Here is a 23,953-nt window from a genome sequence, read left to right as displayed (position 1 = left end):
CCGGCTGCATGGCTGGTGGACTAGGACTTCCTCTGGAAAAGGGGAAAAAAGGAGTGAGGAAGCCACCCTAGTTGAGCTATTGGCTGGGACTCCAGTCTCTGGGACCAATATTTAAAACTCAGGCCTGTCCCATCCAAACAGGGGCTGCTGGCACCTAGATCTACAAATTGTACTCATAAGAACAACACTGCATTTTCAGAGAGACAATTGGTTCATCTAATAGGTTTCTCCTCATCTCCAATAATATATATATATATAATATGTCCATGACAACTTTAAAGTTTCAGACTTAAGCCATTTTTGTGAAGAAGGTGGTTGTTGTTGTTTTTTCATCCTCTCCAAGCTCAACAATAACTGGAAATATTTTGCTCAAACTTAAAAAAATCACCTTGAGGCAGAGACCAAGCATGGAAATTTTCAGTTTACAAGGTGAATATTTCAGAATGTTATAAGCATGGGAAAATGGGATTATGACTAAAGGTGTTTTGTAACCTTAACTATAACAGGTGCTACTGAGCAATCGCTGTACTATCCTTTCCCTGTATTTCTTCTTGTATATAGGGCTATTAGACATAACTACAAGTCTGAATGCCAAGAAAAAAAATACCAAATTTTTTTAAACAATGCAAGCAGTTAGAGGAGCTGATAGACTTTACTGGTTCTAAAGTAAGTCTATAGTCAGTCTTTTTATCATATATTTTTTACAGATGCACAAATTCACATGAATCAGGTAGAAATATTAGTGTTAGGCAACCTTTCAAAAATGCATATGTTTCTACCATTGACAAAACAGAGAATTGAAGCTTCATCCTAAATTGGCACATAAACACCATTATTTGTAACTACATTTTAAAATTGTAATCGTGAAGCCCTTGTAACCTCTTTTGATTATTATACTGTTAAAATATATATCATGTAATCTGCAACTGGTATGTTTATTAGAAAACATAAAACTGTTGATTCCTTACTACTAAGGCTGTAGCTAATTTATGAAAAAACAAAACAAAACAAAAGCCATCAGGGAAAAATCAAAATAGATTTTCCAGCAAGTGTGTGTGTGTCTCTTTGTGTCTCTCTCTTTCATGTGCATACACACGGAGTCCGTTCTATCAACAAATGCTGCCACTTAAAAATGGGTGATTTTTCTGTTCTCTAATAATTCTTGAATTTTGCACATACTTCATACATCCTTTTGTCTTGATGTTCTATCCATGGGGTCTGCTTTCCCTTACCCACTGGTGTCAATGGAGTGACACTGGTATATAAATGGTGTAAGTGAGAAGAGAATCCATCCCAGGGATGTTTCCAGACAATATGGGCCAGATTCCAATGTCCTTGCTTATGTTGATGTATAATACTGTTCTCCAGATCCCTAAGGGGTCTTCTCAAGGATTGAGCTCACAACCCTGGGTTTTAGCAGGCCAATGCTCAAACCACTGAGCTATCCCTCCCCCCCATATATTGCCCATATAGTCCTGTTGTTTTCAGTGGAAGTATTTGTGGAGTACGTGTATCAGAATTTGGCCTATTGAAAGCAAGGAATGGAACTTGGCCATGCACACTGAAGTTATGGCAAGACAAGAAACATCAGTTCAGTTTTATTTTGTGTGTCTCACTATTTTCTTTTATCATCTGCTACCCAGATGCCAGCATGTCATATTTATCCCTATCTCAACTGACCTACATATTTTTTTTTATTTAAATTAACAAGGACCTCAGTTCAGGATAGCACATAAGAAAATCCTTAAGCTTGACTGAAATCATATGCTTAAACTTAAGAATGTGTTTAAGTGCTGCCCTGAACAGGGAAGCAGTGCTGACTCAGGGCTACATACAGAGACAAATGTACAGCTGCAATTTTTGTGTGCAAAACCTTAATTATGACATGGAAATCAGAAACTGTGCATCCAGCTAACCCCGAACATGTACAAATAAATGGCCATTAGTAAATTTGCACATGGAATGTTGTGAGTGCAAATTTAGAAGATCATTTTGAAAATTAGGCCTCTACGCTATTAAGAAACACTGCATTAAAACTGAGACAGACAGTGCAGAAAGACAGCTTATTTTTCAGACGCCAGGTTAAGAGTACAATGTTGGCATTTATAAAAATCTTGTTTTGACTTGTAAAGTGAGAAAGCTACTATGGATGTGAATGGGATAGAATAAATATAGAACACCAAGATGTCAGAGAAGTGGTAATGTATAAATGACCATAACCACACATTAATATGAGATTTCAAGATAAAGAATATTCAACAAATTACATGAAGTAAAACATCTACTAAAGATTACATGGCAAAAATTGACTTATTGGAAAGATGTGCTCTCTGATCAGTGTTAATGAACTGTACGTGAAAGCTGTGGATTTCAAAGAAATGATGAAAACCACAATGCTGAACAAATGTAATAAAGTGTCAGACTTTCTGCCCTACTACTTACTTTAGCAGAAAATGAATGACTTCTATGGCTAGAAACTATTATTTTCAGATTATTTTTTGAGGAGCTGTTAACTATTTCTGATAAAGTTATTTTGTTGCAGACATGGGGAAAAAAATACCCTCTCCCTTCCGCCTCTCTATGTATATATGCATTGCTGAGTTCTGAAACCTGCCCTCTGTAAAATCAGTACAGCATTCCCAAAGGGCCAAGTTAAATAAGCCTTCCTACTCACTCATACCAATTGAGCAATCAGATTACAGAACAATCAAATGCTTTCCAGACCAGCATAGTGTTCAGAAATGAAATAAGAATTCTGAGAATCCGGGGCCAGATTTCCTCCCTGAGGGAACAAATGTGGGTGGTGCAGTTTTGCAGAGAGTGTTGTCACCCACGAGATGGGCAGGCAGTAGAGACCAATTGTAAATCCATCTGGAGTTTTATCACAGTGGGGGGTGCCTGGGATGATAAGTATTGAATCCTGTACACCGTTTGAGAATTCAGCTTCGGTTCAGATTCCACAAACATCTACAACTTTGGATGCTAATCTCTTATTCAAACCTCTGCAGCCCCATTCTCTCCATTTCTTTTGACCCATTCTCCACTATCTACATGATCCTCTTCCTGTAATCCCCTCCATCAAAAGACAAGATCTTCCTATTGCTGGTACCTTGCAGCATGGGAACTGAGGTGTGTGTGTGTGGGGGGGGGAATCTAGTTCCAAGATCTTCAGGGGAAGATTAGCTGTATTGTTCCCTTTCCTACTTGTTTCAGGGGCCAGATGATATCCCATTGCCTCACAATTCCTCTCTTCCACCTTTTCACCTTCCCACAACTCTCCATTTTTCTTTGATGAAACCTGGAAATGCTCCAGAGTTCTCTGGGCTATTCACAAATTCCCATGAGATGGGGCTGGACAACATCTACCCCAAGGGAGATGCTTGTGCTGGTGGATTTGGGAGATTAGGCCCACCAGCTTGTACTTAATGAAGAGGGAGGCAGAGCTGACTAGTTGCTTACCCCCGAACATATGGGAAGGAGTGTTTATAATTCAGGACTACTTCACCTGTCTCTCCCCTTAGTGGTTCAGCAAAGACATGCACTCTGAGCTTCCAGCTGCCCCAAGCTGTTATCTTTCTGGGTGGAGACCCACATCTCTCTCCCTTCTGACAGGGTATTATCAGGCTGCATTGTTCTCTGCCTTTACTCTATTTCCCAGCAAAGGCAGTCTGTCTACATAGGTCTGCTTGCTTTTTCATCGGAGATTGATAACAGAATGATTGCTACAGATATATTACCACACAGTTCTTTCTAACCAAGCCAGCTTTATTCTTATTGTACAAAATATTACAGAGAAAAAGCTTTTTTAAAAAAAAGCAATAAAAAGCCATATATGCATGTTAATAAATTTACCAGGGTATCACCCCCACCCGAGGGATTTCTTTGCAGTTACAAGTTTATTAGATTTCAAAGTGGTAGCCGTGTTAGTCTGTATCAGCAAAAACAACGAGGAGTCCTTGTGGCACCTTAGAGACTAAGAAATTTATTTGGGCATAAGCTTTCATGGGCTAAAACCCATTTCATCAGATGCATGGAGTGAAAAATACAGTAAGCAGTGTATATATATTACAACACCTGAAAAGATGGCAGTTGCCTTACCAAGTGGGGGGTCAGTGCTAACAAGGCCAATTCAATTAAGGTGAACGTGGCCTATTCGCAACAGTTGACAAGAAGGGGTGAAAGTCAAGAGAGGGAAAATTACTTTTGTAGTGCTAACGAGGCCAATGCAATCAAGGTGAACGTCACCCATTTCCAACAGTTGACAAGAAAGTGTGATTATCAGCAGAGGGAAAATTACTTTTTATAGTGACCCAGCCACTCCAGTCTTTATTCAGGCCTAATTTAATGGTGTCCAGTTTGCAAATTAATTCCAGTTCTGCAGTTTCTGATAGAAGTCTGTTTTTGAAGTTTTTTGTTGAAGAATTGCCACTTTTAAGTCCGTTATTGAAGTGCTCTCCTACTGGTTTTTGAATCTTACAATTCTTGATGTCTGATTTGTGTCCATTTATTCTTTTGCGTAGAGACTGTCCGGTTTGGCCAATGTACATGGCAGAGGAGCATTGCCTGCACATGATGACACATATTACATTGTTAGATGTGCAGGTGAACGAGCCCCTGATGGTGTGGCTGATGTGGTTAGTTCCTATGATGGTGTCCCTTGAATAGATATGCAGATAGAGTTGACAATGGGGTTTGTTGCAGGGATTGGTTCCTGGTTTAAGTTTATTAGTGCTTCAGCTCAGAACAAGTGCACAGTCTTATGGTACTGCAGTAGGCCAAATCTTTCCAATCATCCCCTAAGGATTGAGGCCCTCTGGGACTGGGGGTCCTGTCTATTTGCTGGATCAGGAAGAAAGCCCTGAGTCAACTTAAAGCCAGGATTTTTATCGAGAAGTGTTTTCTTTGTTGGTCTCTGGAGAATCCAGTTTGAACTAGATAGGCATATCTTCCCCAGAGGGGATGTGTCAAAGGCAGATAACAGAGAAAGTCCATAAGCATCCCCACCACCACCTTTTAGAGAAGGTACATAGGGTGCCAGAACAACACACACACAATTGCTTTTTAATACAATTTGCCCCAAAGGCATTAACCTAATTCAATAAAGTTTATCTTAATTCCATAGATTTTGTTGAGGATATTGTCATTCTGTTACAGGGAATACTTAGAAGGTCTATGTAAGAACTAGGTTTCATGATCAGAAGCCAATATGAATTGAATCTCTTTAATAAAGTCCTTTCCTTTTTACTTAATCTGATCTACACAATTCAGGGTTCCAATTAATAGTGAATCCACAAAATTTCTTCTGCAACTTGATGTTTTCTCATACCCACATGAGCTAAGCAGGAAAACAGTAAAAGATTTCCCCAAGTCATCTTGAAAGTTTCAGTTTCATTTTCCCTCCCCCCATTCAAGAGGTTCATAATTGTTGTTGTTGTTGTTATTATTTATTATTTTATTTTGCTGAAAGAATTATTTTAACTTTCCCATTTCTTGGCAAGATCAGGTGGTAGTTCATCCATTTCTCCAACAGTTTTACCACCATTTAAACAACCATTCATAAGGTTTGTCTTTGGACTCAGTAAAGTTACAATTAGAAAGCTCCTGGCTGTGGTCCTACCAAAGCAGAGATATAGAGGGGTGGGCTGTGATGTAGCAAGTAGCTAGGATGACCTCTGAAAAATCAGAATGAACGAGAAGCCTATTTATTTTTCTTTTAACAGATATATGTAGCCATTAGACTGCCAAGCTGAATTCTACATTGTGAGCTTATAAATGTGTAATCTGGAGGCCTTTTGTTTATCCCCACAACTTCATATCAAATCTCTGGGGAATAGTTTGCTGAAGTGAAGATGTTGACCTGCTCTAGACATCCACCCCAGCCCCACTATCTATGACTTTGCAAGACAGGAGAATTTTAAACTGGATCATTTATATATGATATTTTATGATCATTGTATATATTTTAGTTTACATGGTAGACTGGGAGATAGCCGTTTTATAAGATAAAACAATGCTCTTTTAACTGGGGCAGGAGAAGTAGCTCTTGCTACTTTTTATAACTTATGTGTGTAAATGATTCTCACAGCAGGAATCAAAGAGCATTGAAACTTTAGACTCAGCTACCAAAGCTTTTTTTGCAATATGCAGTAGAATTCACAAGCCTGTCATTTTTAATTGGTTGGTGCAGGCCACTCAGACACACTAAGTGGTGAGAAGAAAATATCAGCACCATTCATTAGGACTGGTACTGTGGTAGAAGAATGCAAATTTCTGATACTCTATTTTACTTCCCTCAGATAATTATGGCAAGTAGCTTCCTGGTTGTAAAGCACTATCTGTGGAAAGCGTAGGCTCCACTTTTACTAGATGATTACCATAAACTGTAGAGGGTAATCTGCTCTTTTATCTTAGTGCACTCTATCCTTTAACTCTTTTTTTCTCTTGTAAACTCTGTAGTGTATCAGAAAGAAGAAACAAACAATTTAGATTGTTTAACTGGTGACATAGACATTAAGGACAAACTTTTCAAACAGTATGCCTGAAGTCAGGCACACTCAAATTCAGGGCCAATTCAGATACACCTGCTGATGTATCTGCAGTTGTAAGAGGGTCCACAGATCATAAGTGCATCATCAATGCTAATGTTGTTTCTACTGTTCATGGTCTAAAGCCACGTGACAGAGTTTGTTCAGAAAGAGTTCTGTGGTGAGGATAGTACCATCAAGGAACTAGGATGTGTCTGGCTCTGTCATGGCCCTTGCTAGCTCGCCTAATACAACCATGTGTCACCCATATTTGTAGGCCCACAACTAGCATGCCGCATAACTGTACTTATATATGTACCTTCTGTGAAAATCTGGGTAGCTATCCAAAGTGCCTCAGCAGAGGATAGCATCCAGAGGACATGCATAGAAAATGGTAAGAAGAGCATGGAACAATGGACTCTATGGCAGATCATTGCTACAGCTTGTACTTCACACCACTTCAGAAGAATTGAGTAGATTGAAGGGCCAGCAGAATAAGTGGACTCAAGTAGTAGAGGGGGGAGGAAGAATTGTTTTTATGTAAGCAATAACTTTTTATCTATGAATGTTTCAGTTCCTTGTTGTTTATGCGAAAGTATCAGGAAATTCTCAAAAGAAAATGAAAACATAAGAAAAAAATAACATTAATTGGGGGCAGGTTTGTTTTATTAACATAGTCTTTTTAACTTGACATTGGTTGGATTCTCTTGGTTCCATACACGGTAATAAACTTTTAACAGTTTGACATTTAGGAAAAAACACAAAGACATCTGATTTCTTTCTCTCCTTTAGAAGGAACATGTTGAACAAAGGGTGGGTTTTTTTAGGATGTCACTTTGTTTCAGCTCACTGGGACAATGAAAGAACAACTTTGTACAGGAATGTAACACAAAGTGCTCCCATGGATGCCTGTAATTTATGGGAGACAGATATTCTTAGAAAGATGCAATTTTAGGAAAATAGATCTTTAATAATATTTATAGCTATGCCAGCTAAAATAATAAGGATAATCAAAGGTCAGTCTTCAAGGAGTAAACTGATCATTTACAGCAGTCAGGTAGGAATTTATTCCCCATAACTGAAGCCAGTGGGAGCTGTAAAATGCTCAGCACTCATTAAAATCATGTGACATATTTAGGTGCCCAAGGGTTGACTTAGGAGTCTGACTTTAGGTGCCAATTTTTAAAAATCTTGGCCTGGGTGTACTAAGGGGTGTGGCCACATTCCTCTGAAGAATCAAGAATTTTTGGTTTCTGAAAGCAGGATATTACACTAGGTGAATAAGTGGTTAGGTTTTATTACAAATCCTATGACCCTAGTCATTTTTAATCAAAAAGAAAGAATTAAAGATCTCAAAATACTTTAAAAAGATTCAACAGAGAGACAACAGCTTCATTAACTACACAGCTCTGTTTCACTCCCTGAACACCATCCATGCTGTGCACTGAATAGGGCTGGTGTCCTATAGAAAAAAAAATAGTGTGATCATCTAATTAAAGACTGTATTATAATGCATAAGTGTTGGGGGGTTAAATTTAATGTTGCAGATACAATCTTATTGTGACGGGTTGGATCACAGAAACCCCCTTGGGAGCTGCCACCAGATGTGCAAAGACTACCCCTGCTTCTGCTTTCCCTGCCAGCTCAGGACTCCAGCACCCTGTCTTGCTGAGCCAGCCACTCCCGTCTGGCTCCAGACACAGATCCAGGGTCTGAATCACCTGTCCCAAAGCTGCAAGTTTACCTGAAAACAGCTCACAGTAGCGCGCTTGTCTTTAGCACTCAGATGCCCAACTCCCAATGGGGTCTAAACCCAGATAAATCCGTTTTACCCTGCATAAAGTTTATGCAGGGCAAACTCATAAATTGTTCGCTCTCTATAACACTGATAGAGAGATATGCACAGTTGTTTGCTCCCCCAGGTATTAATACATACTCTGAGTAAATTACTAAATAAAAAGTGATTTTATTAAATACAGACAGTAGGATTTAAGTGGTTCAAAGTAGTAACAGACAGAACAAAGTAAGTCACCAAGCAAAATAAAATAAAATGCGCAGATCTATGTCTAATCAAACTAAATACAGATAATCTCACCCTCAGAGATGCTTCAGTAAGTTTTTCTCAGACTGGACACCTTCCAGGCCTGGGCACAATTCTTTCCCCTGGTACAGCTCTTGTTGCAGCTCAGGTGGTAGCTAGGGGATTCTTCATGATGGCTTCTCTCTCTCTGTTCTCTTCCCCCCTTTATATATCTTTTGCATAAGGCGGGAACTCTTTGTCTCTCTGGGTTTCCACCCCCCCTCACTGGAAAAGCACCAGGTTAAAAATGGATTCCAGTTCAGGTGACATGATCACATGTCACTGCAAGACTTCATTACTCACTTGCCAGCACACACATATACAGGAAGACTCACAGGTAAATACAGCCATCTGCAGACAATGGGAGTCATCAAGATTCCAAACCATCATTAATGGTCCACACTTTACACAATTACAATAGGCCCTCAGAGTTACATTTTATATTTCTAGTTTTAGATACAAGAGTGGTACATTCATACAAATCAGATGATCATACTCAGTAGCTTATAAGCTTTGTAATGATACCTTACAAGAGACCTTTTGCATGAAGCATATCCCAGTTACGTTACATTCACTTATTACCATATTTTCTCTAAAACTATCTCAGTTACATTACATTGACTTATTATCAAGTTTTTATAAAACCATATAGACTGCACAACGTCACACTTATTTCTGGTATTTCCCAACATTTGAAGTACTTGATTTTGCGACCTTAATGTTCTTTTGCTGTAGTTTTCTGTATTAATTAATATACAAAATGCAAACTAGTTATTACTGTTAAAGTTAATGAGCTATAGGGCTTGATCCTGATACCACTGAAATGAACAAACGTTTTGCCATTGACCTCAGTGACTACTGAATTCATCGCCATCTTACTTTATAAAGCATTCAAATTTTGGTAGCAAAAATAGATATGCATTGCAAGGAATTAATGATAATGTACTAACACTATTTTAATAATACAAAGGGATAATTTTTAAAGGAAAAGGTGCCTGTGCTCAGTATTCCATCATCTTTGATGACAATTGATGTTCAACAATTTGCAGTGCCCATCATCCTGTACTATCCAACTTCCCTTTGATGTTGATTAACTGCACAGCTACTTGACATGCCATGGTGACTTAGAATAATATGCTAGAAGTAATGTATGGAAATTGGATTTGTTTGAAATTAATGTGGGAGTCCACCATGGATATATCTTGCATTCTTTGATTTTGTTCAGATAATGAGCAATATAGCAGATGGTAAGAACTTCTGAGTTAATTGGACTGAGTAGGAATGACTTTGACTTTGTGGTTGACATTACTCTACAGCAACTCTTATAAACTATATAAAGTGAATGATTAAATGGCAAGCTGGAAATATCTGTGTAGTCAGTAATATAAATCAATGCTGTATGCATGTGGAAGTGTGTATGACTTTCATCGTGTAGTTCTTAATTGAGCATAATGTCCACTGATTTGAATGGGAGATTTGCCTGATTTAGTTCTCTTCTGCCAAGCTGTTTTGCAGTGACCCAAGAGCATGAATACCAACCTCAGGAAAGACTGTTAAGAAGCAGGGCACAAACCACAAATTGGTTGTGAGTTCTACCCAACCATTTATTAAATGAAAACTACTCAAGCACAATAACAGCCTTAACATAGTCAACAACTGTCCCCTTGGGTACTCCAATCTATCTTGCTTTGTGATAGATGATCCCTTACATCAAAGATCACAGCAATATTCAGGTTAATCCCAGTCCCAAAGGAAAGTCGCTTACCCCAGGTCAATTGCACCTTAGAGCTGATATCCAAGACACTGCTTATAGCCAATCCTACAATAAAACTATCAAAAGGTTTATTAACTAGGAAAAGGATATGAGATTTATTTACAAGGTTAAAGCAGGGAAATGTATATACACAAGTGAGTTCCGGTCTTAAGTTTCAAAAAGTAATAAAGGCTTTTATAATAAGTAAGCTCTATACATCCTTTCAGGCTAAGCCAGTCTAAGCAGTGAGGATCTCTTGCTTATGCCTAGAAATCTTGCTCCCCTAGACTCCAAGCAGCAAAGAGAAACAGTTCCTCCTTGTTAGGGCTTTTTTATTCCTTCCCTGTTTCTGCTTTGAGTTGCAAATTCAGCTGTTGGGAGGAATTCACTTGCATGTCTCTTCTTCAGGGGCAAGAGTGGGACGAACAATCAACAGTCATTTGTAATCTGATGTTCCACAATAGTTCATCTGATGTTGATGGGCTTCCTTTGTTTGGGAAGGAGATAACACCTCTTGGTGGAAACTAGTATTTCACACTCATTAATGTTTCTCTGCTGTGCGGTGATTTACAATTCCAGAGCAAACATATAAATATTACCTCATAACATGGAATACAGATATTACAAGTGAAACTAATTTATGCAGTACCTTATAAACATTCCATAAAGTCTAAACACATTCTTATAAGTCTAATACCCATTTTAAGAATCCTATCACAGCGGTGAGCCAGACTGGTTCCAGCTATGTATTTGTCAGCATTCAGTTGGGTCCTAAGGGCCTTGGCATGAGCTGGTACCTGGTCTGCCAGTGTCACATCTCTCCCAAAATGTTGGGGTTCACATAAAGTAAAGCTGAACCATGTGTTCAGTCTGAATATCACAAGGGTGTTTTTATTTCTTGTGCTTATTTTCTGTTTATTTCTGCACTGCCATGATACCTTGAAAAGAAAAGTGTGATTAAAATAATGTGTCAGGATAAAAGGACATGACAAGTTAACTGATTATGGATTTTTAGCACGAATTATTATTGTTACAATAAATAACAAAAAGCGTAGGCATAAAATGTTCTAACTCTGCTTTCCTCCTCATGGCTTGAAGCCTAACATGTTCTTCAATATTTTTAAATTTTGTCCAACTCATAAAACACAAAGCTGGTATGTTCTTAAGAAACAACATTAAAAGGAAAAAATGATGCCCTGTGACTCAACCCTTCAGTTGGATCTGCACAAGTGAATCCATAGGTCCACATGGAGCCCCCTGGATATCTGCTTGCTTGTATGCACATACTTCATTTGATATACACCAGAGAAGTCATGTGTATAACTGTTTTCAGGTTTGGAGCCTTTTGTTTTGATCTCAAGCTTTTGTATGTTAATTATGAGATTGCTGGAAATGTGGCTGTTTGGCCCTATATCTTACTATAAAAAAGTTTGTCCAAGCTCACAGTCAAGATTTAAGTATAAAATATCTGCAATTACAGATCAATTGTCCGCTATTGTTCCCACTAGAGCTATGAAAAAAACATTTCTCATTGCCAGTACTGCCGATAAAAACTATAACCCATAGTTTCATAGGTTCACAAGGAAAAGGAAAAGCTAGGATTTTGCCTCTTGATTAAGGAAAGCTCTTAAGCATGCACTTAACTATAAATATATGCTTAACTCCCATTGACTTTAATGGGCCTTAAGCACAGGCTTAAGGGTTTTCCTGAGTAGGAAAGCTTTCCTGAACTGGGGCCTTGCCACACTAAAGCTTACTAGGGGCTTGATTCTCCCACCCTTTCATTAGTACCTTTTTCTGTGTGTGCAAAGTCCCAGTGACTTCAGTGTAATTAATTGTGTAGATAAGTATCACCCAATCTAAAGCTGGCAGAACTGGGCCCAAGATAATGTGTTTCATATGCTCACCCCAAATGTGTTCACCCTAAAGTGACTATACACCACAAGGAGAACAAGGTCAGCAAAAACCTGTTATTTCAGTTTTAAATTATAGCTATTCTTTATAGCTAATTTTTAGCCTGCTTCTTTATTACTGCTTTTAACATTGGTCAAGGAGACCTTCTGTTAAAATGCTATAAATTGATATTAGCAATATTAATGAAGAGAAACAATTATAAAGAGAAACAGTATCTTGCCTGCAACACATTCTGAGTAAAGTACCAATAATGCAAATGTAAAAGTGTAGTCCTTTCTATAGTCAATGTTACATTAAAAGAATTTCTATTATCTAATTCAGAGAAGAAACTAGATGAATGTCTCCTTCCAAATTCTAATATCTTTTGTTACAGTAGTATCCGGTAATATAAAGTCTTTCTGGTAATATTTATCTGCATATAATGCATACATTTTAAAAACTATAAATTGGTCTGCACTGGGGGCAGTTGTTTGATCAATTCCAAGAATATTATAACAATCCCCTGCCACTATTTAAAAACCTAATAGTTCTTCAGTTTCTTTTAATCTTATTCCAGGCACTGCTATAATACATGGGGCAGATCCTTAGCTGGTGTAAAATTGCCATATCTCCAGTGACTTCAATACCAATCAAACAAAAGTGTTCAATGTGTTTAAATCATCATTGTAATCTACATAATTTGCCCTAAAATTTTTGTTCACATTTGCCATTTTTTTACAACTACATTTAGAATATGAAATTCCATTCTGTTTCCATTATTTATGTTGTTGAAGAAGTGAAAAAATTAGATTCTGAAAAAAAGGCATTATGTTTACTTAATGAATAAGTTGCCAACAAATAGCATGCTAGAATTACAAACATATTCTCCCTTCAATGCTTCAACATTTATTATTATTTAATTTTCACTTTACAATAATGTCCACAGACCACCCAATAGAATGAAGCTGTATTGTGCAAGTATACAGCCCTTCTCTAAAGAGCATACAGTTAGGGCTGGGCAAAATTTTTCAGAAAAAAAAAAGGCAAATTTGCCTCAAAATGCAGTTTTGATCAACCCCAAACTATTTGTGAATTTGACACAAATTTGCTGAATAGTTTTGACCAGAAAATAAATAAATAAATAGAATAATCTTTTGGGGGCTAAATTTGCGAAACAGTCAGAGGGGAGGAGGTGGTGTCACTACCATCCACCTTACAACTTTTAGCCCAGTAGATACAGAACCCATGTGGGATCTAAATCTAGCTCTTTCTAAACCGTCTGTGAAACACGTTTGAAGTCATGTGACACACTAAATTCAATCCAAAACAGACTTTATAATTTGCTGATACTGTTAGGATTCTTTTTTATTTGGTTTGACCCAAACTGACTTCTTTTTCACTTCAGTGTTTGGGGATAGGGATGGACTTCAAGATATGCTTAACTTTAAGCATGTACTTAAGTGCTTTTCTGAATCAGGGCCTCTGAGAGGTGGGAGTCTTTTCATAGGTGATGAACTGGACATTCCCCAGAACTCTATAGTGACTGGTTTGGGAAAAGCTTCCGTTCTGGAAATTGGTCCAAATGCCATCAAAGTATAATTACCTTTGAACAAGACCAATTCAGATTTTGGCTACAAAGCAGAATGAATGCCCTTCATAGCCATTAAGATATGAAAGGGTAAATAAGAGCACTCATTTGACCTTCTTTATACCATCATTACATTATATTTGTATCATGCCTTCCTTTATTCATCTCTCTAAACTGTACTTTACCTGTGATTCACTGTATAAGTCACATGGATTCAGTAAGTACTGAATGCAGCTGTATACCTCCTGAATGGCTGATAAGAGCACATCACACAGGTACTATGATTCTTCATGTGGTGCCAGTAGCTATTGGGTAAAATACCAAGTGTTAGTCAATATGATCCAGATTGTAAATGTTGTTGTAGCCATGCTGGTCCCAGGATATTACAGAGACAAGGTGGATGAGGTAATATCTTTTACTAGACTAATTACTTCACCCACTATGTTTCTCTAATATCCTGGGACCAACCTGGCCTATAACAACATTGCAAACAACAGTGGAAGATATTGAATTTTGCTATCGGAAGTGAAAACTCCACAACATGAAGAAACAGGAAGCAAAACTTAGCAGCACTATCTACTTCCTGAGCAACTGCAAGAAACAATTCTTGGAAGCTGGTCCAATGAAAGATATTACCTTGCCTACCTTGTCTCTCAGATTTTTAAAGGTATTTAGGTGTTGCTGCACTCGGTGCTGCAACGCCTAACTGATTTAGGAGCCTAAATCTCAGTCTCAAGTCATTTTAATTGGCTTACTTAAAAGCCAAAATCTCATGGATAGGATATCTTTTGAAAATGAGACTTGGGCTCAGTTAGGTGTTGCAATGCTGAGCTCAGGAATGCCTAAATGCCTTTAAAATCTAAATCTATGTACAAAGTCCTACATGGCTTAGAGCAGTAACTGTACTCTATCTCTGCCCTGCCCCACAAACTGTACTGAACTGGTGCACTTCAGCTAATTTTCCCAAAGACAAAACTTGTTGCAACTCATGGTGGTAAGTCACTGCCTTTGGACTTGTTTCCACCAGAATTCACAGAAGTCCCAGCTTTGCTGCCCTCAAAAATGCTATTCAATACACCTATATGATTTGGTGGACCCTCTGTCTTTAAACTCTGACACCTGTTTGATCAGGCCTTTTCATAAATGCTGACTCATTTTTTCCTACCCTTGTTAGTCATGGCAGATACCTGAGGTCATGCTTTTGTCATGGGTAAAAGTAAAAAACTCAGTTGTTTTTTAAACGTACAAAAACATGAAATTATGAAATAAAATATTTCATTTTCAAATGCAAACTTGTTGGTGTGCTCGTGATCATATAATTAATCAGTCAATAATAGTTTTAAAGCATTTAGCAATACCAAAACAATAAAATACATACAAAAGTCTGGGAAGGTAAAACAATAGTAACTGGCTAGTATTTATTGTTTTGATGAACTTGTTGTTCTTGCCTAAATTACATGGTTTTATAGATCTTCTGTCACCTTTAAACACATCTTTATACAAAAGACAGGAAACTTCTTACAGAAACACTGTCTGTTAGTAGAGAAATGCATTTTAAATGCATCTCCCTGAGCATTTCTTTTGTCTTCCAACATTGGAACTGATTTTTTTAGTAAAAAGTCTATTCTCATCTGTGATAGGATATACAACCTTTCTGGGTCTTGAGATGACCCCAGAGCTGGGCTAGGTGAGAAGAGTCAGACTCAAAAATCTTTCCTTTCGTGCTGTTGCTAGGATTTATGGACCAGGCAAGAAAGGGGTAAGTCTGAGATATTAAGATAGTTGGAGCTCATCAGGCAGCCTCATCTGAATGATTTATATACCGAGGAGGAAAAAGAAACCAGGGGCTAGAGTTGGGAGGAGGCTGCCCTGATACTAGGAGAAGCAGATTATGTACACCTCTACCCCGATATAACATGACCCAATATAACACGAATTCAGATATAATGCAATAAAGCAGTGCTGGGGTGGGGGGGGGCTGCGCACTCCGGTGGATCAAAGCAAGTTAGATATAACACGGTTTCACCTGTAACGCAGTAAGATTTTTTGGCTCCTGGGGACAACGTTATATCGGGGTAGAGGTGTATCAGAAGCTGTGTGCACAACATCTGTTTACTTTTTTGAGGCTATGCTTGTACTCCAGAAAAGAAGAAACATATGTGTTCTGAAGAGGAGAATTAAGAAGGGCTAGTGAAATAGCCTGGAAGACACCATGCTGTGGTAAACTACATGCTTTATACTGCAGCATTTAATTTTTAAGCCCAAAGAAAGAGAGAGAAACAGTGGAGAGGGGACATGGATTTTTGTTTGAATCACAAGTGCATAGAGTAGAGCAGGCAATTTGGCTAAAAGAGCCCAGAAACATCCAGAAGGAGGGTGTGGCAATTACTAGACATGCTCAGTAGTGGTTTCTGAAGCTATATAGAAAGTTTCCATTAAGGGCAAGCAGTGTTGGAAGCCCCAGATCTATTCATTATCTGGTAACTGAACTAATTAGAGCTCAAGAGGAGAAAGGTTATAAATATAGACATTAAAGACAATCCTATGGATTCTATGGTTGACAGATACAGGACCAAGAACTGTTTTTGCTCTAAGAATTGGGTTTCAATACCTGTAATACTTGGAAACAGGCTGCAGATTTGCTGTTTCTCCAGGAAAGTGGGGAAACTAGTCAATTATTAGCTCAAGGATTAGAATGCTGCTAGCTGTACGAATCCTCAGACTTTGATTTGCTGACAAGACTGAAGTGTCTGAGGAGGTTAAAAAAAAGAATGGAGCTACTACCCTTCTTTATAAGTTCTGAAGAATCTAGTATGTTTTAAGGCCCCACTAGAGAGACTGAGACCAGGTCTACACTACAGACCTATATCAGTATGATTACCTCACTCAGGGATGGGAAAAAGCCATACCCCTGAGCATTGCAGTTCTATCTACTGTGACATAGGGCCAGAAAAGGTTAAACAGCTCACAGGCTAAATGACCAAGAGTCAACCTTTAGAGACATGTTAGAAAAGTATGTAAATGGTAATTAGGGCCATCCCATGTTAGATGGGCTAGAACTTTGAAATGCAAACTTGTATTGTTAGAGAATTAGAGGTGATACTAATAATATGTGTTTATTTATATATTGTTAGAGGTTAGCCATGTAAACAAACAATTCCTGTCTATTACTATAGCTATTGATTCAGACATCAAAAATGCTCTAATAAATTTGTTAGTCTCTAAGGTGCCACAAGTACTCCTGTTCTTCTTTTTGCGGATACAGACTAACACGGCTGCTACTCTGAAACCTAACATTTAAATGAATCTTGGGCAAAATTATGTCATTGTCTATATGTCTCTTTTAAAATTTATGGTAAACTGAAAAGTGATGTTTGGGAAATAGAAGGTTACTTCAAAGCCTATTGTTCACCCAGGACTGTATGTTCAAGAGGCTGCTAGAAAACTTTATAAAAGCCTCTTGGGACCTGATTCTTTCATGTCAGATCTACTTGATGCTTCATGCAGGGGAGGCTTAAGTCTTAAGACTGAGATCTCCAGTCCCCTCTGGATCACCCTGAATATGAACACTGGACTATAGTCTATGGACTAATTCTGAAAGAACTCTTTGCAACTACAAAGCTCACCATCTCTACTATGAATCTGATCTCAGAACTGTACTCATGTCTGTATGTATATTGATCTTTTAACCAATACTCTCTTTTCTTTTTAAATAAATTTTAATTTAGTTAATAAGAATTGGCTGTGTGTATTTGGGTAAGATCTGAAATATTCATTAACCTGGGAGGTAATGTATCTGATCCTTTGGGATTGGTAGAACTTTCTTCTATAATGAATAAGATTTTCAGTAATCATCATCATAGAACCAGAAGGGACCTCGAGAGGTCATCTAGTCCAGTCCCCTGCACTCGTGTCAGGGCTAATTATTTAGACCATTCCTGACAGGTGTTTGTCTAACCTGCTCTTAAAAATCTCCAATGATGGAGATTCCACAATCTCCCTGGACAATTTATTCCAATGCTTAACCACCCTAACAGGAAGATTCCACAACCTCCCTTGCTGCAATTTAAGCCCATTGCTTCTTGTCCTATCCTCCGAGGTTAAAAAAAACAAGTTTTCTTCCTTGTAACAACCTTTTATGTACTTGAAAACTGCTATCATGTCCCCTCTCAGTCTTCTCTTTTCCAGACTAAACAAACCCAATTTTTTCAATCTTCCCTCATAGGTCATGTTTTCTAGACCTTTAATCATTTTTGTTGCTCTTCTCTGGACTCTCTCCAATTTGTCCACATCCTTCCTGAAAGGTGGCGCCCAGAACTGGACACAATACTCCAGTTGAAGCCTAATCAGAGCCGAGTAGAGTGGACTTGGGTGTCTGAGTGGAGGCCTAAGGCTGGGGAACTGTATTGTTGGCTTCTGGGTAACCAGTAAGGTATTACAGAAGCTGTTTGAGGCTAGCTTCATGGATCTAAGTACTGGAATGACCACCAGCTTTGGGGATTGTCTGCCCCATTCTTTTCAGTTTGCCCTAATTAAGTCATCTCAGTGTGGCTCCCCTGGGATCCTGGTCATACCTACCTAATCTCCCGTGTAGACAGCATTATGTCGAGGGGAGAGCTTCTCCTGGCAACATAGCTATCACCTCTCGGGGAGGTGGATTAACTATGCTGATGGGAAAAGCTCTCCCAACAGCATAGGAGCATCTTCACTTATGCGCTACAGCGGTACTGACGCAGCATTTTAAATGTAGACCTGCTCTGAGAAATCATCTCTGAAGGAAGATCAGAAGTGTTTATAAGTGTGTGCTAAAGTGTAAATTTTATGTTGAAACCTAACATTGATATATATCAAAGTGGTAGAAGTGTGTATAAGAAAACACTGGTAGATTTATGACCTAATAGCTTTTGTTTAAAAGTTATTTAATAAATATTCCAAATACTGTTTAAAATGTTTGTGCATAAATGTTTGTTTATTATGAATTGGGTAGAACTCTGTCTTTGAAACTGACTGGGAGCTATCACCTACATTCATGGTTATGCAAACAATAGCCCTGAGGTTTAAAGCTGTGTAATGCTTTCTGAAAATGCAGAACTCTAGCCTATGCTTCAACAAGCAGTTAAGCTGAGGTACAGGAAAAGGATGTGTAATAGAGGTGTACATAATAAAACACAAAGTACCTTTTTACATGAATGATGCCTGAATGGGCCCTACCACTTGTTAACCTGTGACAACATAAGAGTATCTGTTGTCTTAATTTAAGACACATGCTGTGTGCCCAGACACCCTATGATGGCTGTAATTAATAAAGTATATAAACTATTTAGGGGAATAAGTTGAAGGAGATATTGTTGTTTAAAATACAGGAACAAAAATAGATCAAAAAACAGAAACGGAAAATAAAATGCAAAACAAAGATGACTGTGGATCTGATAGTATAACGGAGACCTGAAAGGAATTGCATGGCTACATTTTGTTCTTAATTTTTTATCTCAGTCTAAATCCCTCTTACTGCTTGAGAGAATGAGCTGAAAGTCAGTTTTAACTCCCCTGGCAAACCTGTGGGGGGTTATATTGAATTTGTCACCCTTTCTGTATGCAAGTTTATATTGCCATGAGTAATTGGCTTCTCCCAGCTCTTGAGGGGACTAACTTCAGTCATAGACCTTCCTCTCTCACAAATTGCTGGGGAATCTAAAGGCAAAGGCCTAGATTTTACACTCAGAACCAGAGAGGCACAGGGTCTCACCCACACAAGTCTGAGTGCAGCATGCCTGGACTTCTGGCCATGTCCAGTTAAATAAACACTGTTAACTAAAAATCTAGTTAATAAAAAAGACCACCACAGTTACATTTAGTTTCTGGTTCAACACCTGTCCCCTTCACATTTTATAAGGATGTATGCCTATTTAAAAATATGTTTTCTCTCTTCTGCTGAACTGACCTTGTTCACCTGAGAAGTGGGCAGGGACACAGGAGAAATATGATGTGACTTTCACCATGTGACTTGCCTCGTGACCTAGAGCTAGGTAGACTTGAACTCAAAATATGCAGGGAACATGAACCTCTTACAAAAGTAGAGTGGGGGAAAGAAGAGGCTCCAAAAGCTTAAATGCATCTATGGCTAGTTTATCAGCACTAATACAATTTGCTTTTTTGTGGACACAGTGTGAACTAAAACCAAAGGCTGGTTTGGTACTCTTGTGGTTCAAGTCTAACACCTTTCTCAGCTCTATTCTGCATTCCCCAACTTTCATCTTATTCTTATGTTCTCTTTTAGTTCATATTGCATGCAAAGATTCTTAGGAGAATTTGGACTAGATCTTGAGGTTTAGTTGAGCAGTGCTTGTTTCAATGAAAGAGAGAAGTGCAAAGATGGCTTTAAATCTAGGGGGACCAGATGTCCCGATTTTATAGGGACAGTCCCAATTTTGGGGGCTTTTTCTTATATAGCCAGCTATTATCCTCCACTCCCTGTCCCAATTTTTCACACTTCCTATTTGGACACCCTATTTAAATCAGCTTTACACTCCCGAAAGCCTGGAGCTGTTCTGTGCCTGTCCAGTGACCCAGTGCTAGTTAGAACATTGGAAGTTGCTCTAATTTGCCCCTGCTACCAGTGGCTCCAGAGGGGGATTACAGCAGCTGAGGATTGAAGGGACACAGGGACACCCTGGTGGAGTGACCATATTTTTCCAAAGGAAAACTGGAACACTGCATGGGGCTGGCAGTCCGTGCGCAGGGGCCGGCCTGAGCCCAAGCCATTATCCCGAGCCCTCCCTCCCATGTGGGACTGGCACTGCCGCTTGAACCTCCCTCCTCCCCGCACATTCCTCTGCACCCTGCTAGGGTTGCACCCCACTTTTTTGGCAAAACTGTGCATTTGTTCAGTTGGCAAGAGCAAACAGGACAAATGCCCAGATTTGCCAAAAAAGTTGGGACGGACGGAACAGGTTTTAAAAAGGGGACTGTCCTGGCCAAAACAGGACGTATGGTCACCCAACACCCTGGCTACTTTGCCCATGTCAACCACATGATTGGGGAAGTAGGAGTTGGGTGGCATAGGAAGTAAGGGTATGTCTACACTACCCGCCAGATCGGCAGGCAGAGATTGATCCAGTGGGGATCGATTTATCGCATCTAGTCTAGATGTGATAAATTGACCCCCGAGTGCTTTCCCGTCCACTCCTGTACTCCACTGCCATGAGAGGCGCAGGCAGAGTCGATGGGGGAGCAGCAGCAGTCAACTCACTGCAGCGAAGACACTGCAGTGAGTAAGGTCTAAGTACGTCGACTTCAACTACATTATTCACATAGCTGACGTTGCATAACTTAAATCGATTCCCACCCCGCAGTGTAGACCAGGCCTAACATAATGCACCAGAGAGTCCAGGGCTTTCAGAGTAACTCTAAAAAATGTATACCATAATCCTTTCAATGCAATCAGAAATCTCCATATAAAAATTCTTGCTGATCATGCTGACCAGCCTTATTCTGGTCAATATATTCAAAGACATTGCTGATGTGAAACTCACAAACACACCCACGGTTAGAGCAAGGTCTAGTTTCTTATTTAGCTTTATTAATACCATTGAAAAAAGATCATATATTCTTTCTCTGTATTAATAGTGGAACAAACCTCTTCTGTAGCAAAGAACAGAATCTGTTAAATTTTTTTACAAACACGTGGCTGCAGATTGCAAAGGGAGAGTGATTAAAACAAGAAATAGAGCTGTACATACAAAAGATATATAAAAAGATACACAGTTTTAATAATCAACTTAAGATAGAAATGTTAAGCCTTTTCAGCTTTATCATCCCCCATAGTTTATCCAAGCAGCTTGCTTCCAAAGGCAGAGGTATATATCTAAAATCCTTTCTCTGCCCCACCCCTAATTAACATACTTTTCTGGGGGGGGGGGGGGGCTTATTAAATAAGTACACTGTCTGCCATTTTGAATTCTTTTTTTCAAACAGACAGCTATCTTCCTCTACAGGGTGCAGCCAGAAAGAGGTAAGGTTAGGCTACTATGTTATACTGCCCTATCTCTTCTGTCCATTATTTCCCCCAGCCCCCTGCAAACCTGAACTCCAATTGTATTTTTATATTTCTCCTTAGTTTCCATAATACAATAAAACATAACAGTGGTTTACCTTAAACACCTGCCTGTTTTCGTCTAGATAATGTTGCCTTTATATTTGCATTACTCCATATACTTAGGGGAACTAAGCTGGGGGGCCTATGTTTAGAAGAAGTTCTTGTTGAAAAGTAAACTTTTTATGCTTAATATTTGTCAAACAATTTTTTTTTTTTTTTTGGTACCAACAACCTTAAGTGCCTGGTTTTTCCCTTTGAAAACTTGAGAGTTCTTTATTTTAATGTTACTGGGTTTTATCTTTTATTATTGAACTGTGTTTGGTTTGGAGCTATTAGCCAAGTGCCCTGAGCATACCTTTGTCTGAACAGTACAGAAGAGCCCCATCTTTGTAGAGGATAATCCTCTTTGTACAAGATGTGAAAAACAGAGTCTCAACTTCATTTTTATTCATGAGAATTTGGTTATGAGAACTGAGGCATTAATACTGCAGTGGGTTCAGAGTGGGTGGACTGTTGTGCCTGTGGAGCTCTCCAGTGAAGTACCTGCTCCTCTCAGCCCAATTGCAGGAAATGGGGCCTACATCTGTTTTTTCCCACTTCCAATCCTCAGTCTTATCATAGCAAAGGATGTTTTAGGTATTCTCATAATTAAGAATATTTCCTGCAAGATTTAAAAATTACAAAGCTTAGAAGCATGAATGAAGAGTAATTGATGAGATAAAGTGGTGATTATTGAAAAGTGTCATTTTATTACTTGTATTTTGGAAATATATTGAAATGTGGCTGAAGACACAATGTGTGATTTAACGGGGTAAGGACTCTAAAATTAGACTCCACACTTGAAGGACTTGGTAGTGGAGGCTAACTAGATTTAAGCAGGATTTAGGTAGTGCATAGGCCTCGTGTTGCATGGATATGATTTTCACAGAGAATGAGATGTACTCTGTAAGAGGTCTGACAATCAGGAACTCCTGACAGTGACAACTGACTCCCTTTGTGCCCTTAGGTAAGTTACTCAGCCTTTTTGCCACTATTTCCTATCTGTAAAGTTGGGGTTGGTGATTCTTATTTACCTGCTTCATAGGGAGTTCTTAAAGTAAAGGTCAAAAGAGCTTTATAGATGAAAGTTTTGCATATGTCTTGGACTCTGGCCCACTGCATGGAGGTAAATGTTACCCTTTAAGCATTAATCATAACTATGCCACCTCCAGCAGCACGTCTCTGACAGAGATTGTTTGTTTCCTAAAATTCAGTTCACACTGAAGAACGTTGAATCAGAGATTTCTCAGGAATTTTGATCCAATTTATCTAAAACCTACTAAACAACTGAGCCCCAACCAGGATTGTTGTGCGGATTAGAACTTCCTTAATTAAAACAAGGAAATGCAACCATCACCTACAACTTTCAGCTCTGCTTCCGTTGTGTTTGTAACCCAAATCTACTTTCAAAACACACCTCCTCTTCTTCTCCAAATAACTGAATCTGCATTTTATATGCTATACATCTGTACCGAGTAAGAACTAGATTTTTTTTATCCATCCAGTATAATTCCTATTGATCAGCAATTCAATACAATGTTTTTAATTTATTTTTTTTCAATCTGCTCATAAAATATATGTTTAAAAGAGCCAGCTTTCACCACCACTGAGACACAGAATATCCATATTAAGGAAGAAGCATCAAGATGATGATAATCTTTCACTTGCAGGGAATAATTAATCACTTCTAATTAACTAAGATCTGATTTGAAAATGAAACCATAAACCCTAGTTTGCATGATAAACTAATGAGACTATTGCTGTGATTGGGTCATAATCAGCCTATATGGTTTCAGCTTCTTGAACCACCTTTGTGTCTGTAATCAGGACGATTGTTTACTTTTTAATGAAGCCACAATTGTGTGTGTACTTTAAAGCTTTGTGTTTGACTTCTCGTGTATTCTTTCTCCCAGGAATTCATCAAGTTGTTTTTCAGCACTTGATGTAAGACCTCAAGCAAACTTTTGCCCCATATTTAACC

This window comes from Malaclemys terrapin, chromosome 5 (genome assembly GCF_027887155.1).
Source record: "Malaclemys terrapin pileata isolate rMalTer1 chromosome 5, rMalTer1.hap1, whole genome shotgun sequence".
Taxonomy (NCBI): Eukaryota; Metazoa; Chordata; order Testudines; family Emydidae; genus Malaclemys; species Malaclemys terrapin.
The sequence above is the reverse complement of the archived record's forward strand: the minus strand, read 5'-3'. Positions refer to the sequence as shown.